The sequence below is a fragment of the Schistocerca piceifrons genome, chromosome 3, assembly GCF_021461385.2.
Source record: "Schistocerca piceifrons isolate TAMUIC-IGC-003096 chromosome 3, iqSchPice1.1, whole genome shotgun sequence".
Lineage (NCBI taxonomy): Eukaryota > Metazoa > Arthropoda > Insecta > Orthoptera > Acrididae > Schistocerca > Schistocerca piceifrons.
Window position 1 is genome coordinate 887,590,552 of NC_060140.1, and position 2,646 is coordinate 887,593,197.

Here is a 2,646-nt window from a genome sequence, read left to right on the forward strand (position 1 = left end):
AACTGGGATAAGTTATCCATCAGATCATTTACATTGAAAAAAACTTCCAGTGGTTGTGGAGGATTTGAGGAGCCTCTATCTGGAAACGCGAACCAACGAAGGTAACTTGAAGGTTATCGTGCCAACGCCTGCCGCTAGGCTAAACTCACAGTAGCAAGTGTGAATTTGAAAGCTGACAGCAGTTCTGGTTAGCTGTGCCTGCGGTGTACTGAAACTTACGCCCAGTGAAATTTGCTCCCAGAAAGGGTCGAGGAAGCGTCCACGGTCCTCTTGCCAGGCAGGTAGAAGAGCTGAGGGACGCTACCTAAGGGTTTCCGAGCTCGCATTTCTCAAGACATATTGTAGAGAAAGCTGTGAACTGAGAAGGTGAATCTTTAAGAGTGCATCGATAGCTTTCTACAACAAATCGATACACGTTGCAAAACCATGGAACTTATATCAGATGCTGTTTCAGTTCCTAGTCATTTGATTAAAACTTCAGAAGCGAAACTTCCCACGACTATATAAAAATCAGTTGACAGTTATCATGAGACTCCTGAAGCGGTATGCTTGCACAAATTTCACGACTAAGAAAATTTTTTCCGAAATTGTTCTCAACTTTATTTTGGGGCTAAAATTTTTCTTGACTTTGTGTGTTTCGATTGCGCTATGTAAGAGAATTCTTTTTTTCAAATGTCAAATTAATTAACAATTATCTTGGGTTCACTATGAGTCAAGCACGACTAATTTAGTATTTAGTAAATAAAAAATAGGCTATCTAAAGCTATCGTTATTGATGTGGCAATTTCAAAATTTGCAGCGAAAAAGAAGGCAGAAATTCTAAGCTACGTGCTAGTCACCCGTCACTAAGGAGATCCCTGGCTACTTGTTCTGCTTCAGAACAGATCAGTTAAACTGCGCGGTGTTTTTAAATGCATTTTACTTATTCATTTTCATTCATAAAAAAACTGTTCGCGAAGTAATTAATATTATGGTTTTATTACTCAATCAGACGCATGAGAAAACTCCTACACACAAATGTTGTATTTTACGCTTTTGTGAGGTTGGAAATTTGGTGGGAGGTGGGAGGGATAACAAATTAAAAGTCTGCATCGGGTATCAGACTACCTAGCTACCCCACTGCGTAAACGTCAGTCTGAAGCACAGTGAAACATTGGATGTGTGGGTAACCAAACAGGTTTGTGCACAACTAGTTTCAAATTCTAATTTGAATCATTAACTGAATTGTTTTACGGACTTAACCCCTGGCAACTATTTTTTAAGAAATTAGTTGTCACTGTTTAAAATGTCACTAATGCGACTAAAGCACTTCTTTCAATGTAATATGTTATGAATCACTTTCCAAACACCAGTACACTCAATAGTATTATTTGGAGTTGATAATAGTTTGCAAACTAATATTTTCTCACTAATGGCCTTTGAATGTTGATTGCCCGCTGGCAATAAGTTCCTAAACAAAGAAATTCCTTTCAGACTCGGTCATATAACAGACTTGTGCCATATAAATCAGCTTCCATTAAGTTGAAAAAAAAAAAATCTTTTCTTGCCATTGTAAAGGTACTCAAAAATGTCCTGGACACAAATTAACGAGTATACACGTTTGTTAACCACATGTCGACAACTGTTACATCGATAGTTAAGTATGAAAGTCTTCTTCAAAGATGATACGGGACTGACACGTAATTCATAATCTTTCTTGAACATTTTGGTAATAATACATAGTGCAGTAGTTCTTGACAATGAACTTCAGCCGTTCTCTCCGTCGCGAGCCTTCGGCGCCCCTTGTACAGTGACCCGCACTGCCGATCACTACGCCGGCAGAGCACCACTGGGTTACGGTGCCAGAAACTTGCTCGTTCGAGATTAACTGAGAAAAAAGAAAAAGACGTCTTTAGCATACACATTACACACAATTGACATAAATGAGCAATTCATGCTTTTTACTTACCCGGCGACGCTCTAGAGGAAAATAAGGACAGCGCTGCTTCTTATAAACAGAATCACCTTATCTTACAAGTAGCTACTGTTCACAGTTATGTGGTTTGTACACTGACGCTAAAAAATCGCAACACCAAAAAATAATTGATGTAGAGTAAGAAACTTTCGCCGACGGCCTTGCCGCAGTGGTAACACCGGTTCCCGTCAGATCACCGACGTTAAGCGCTGACGGGCTGGACCAGCACTTGGATGGGTGACCATCCGGTCTGCCGAGCGCTGTTGGCAAGCGGGATGCGCTCAGCCCTTGTGAGGCAAGCTGAGGAGCTACTTAATTGAGAAGTAGCGGTTCCGGTCTCGGAAACTGACATACGTCTGGGAGAGCGGTGTGCTGACCACATGCCCCTCCATATCCGCGTCCAGTGACGCCTATGGGCTGAGGATGACACGGCGGCCGGTCGGTCCCGTTGGGCCTTCATGGCCTGTTCGGAAGGAGTTTGGTTTAGTTTAATAAACTTTCAGGAATACGTTTGTCTAGGTAACATTTGTAAGCGATTAACACTGCAAGACCACAGATTAATGTAAGCGCGAGATAAGGCACTCCAAAAGAGAAATACTGGTACATTAATGGCTGGTGTTGCTGCGAGAACGTTGAATGCAAGCATACAAACGTGCATGCATTGTGTTGTATAGGTGCTGGATGTCAGTTTG

At 41.6% G+C, this 2,646-nt stretch overlaps 1 pseudogene; it reads left to right on the forward strand.

Annotated features, from left to right (window-relative positions):
* The first annotated feature begins 2,105 nt into the window (after positions 1-2,105).
* LOC124791042 lies at positions 2,106-2,223 on the forward strand (annotated as a pseudogene).
* The last annotated feature ends 423 nt before the right edge of the window (positions 2,224-2,646 follow it).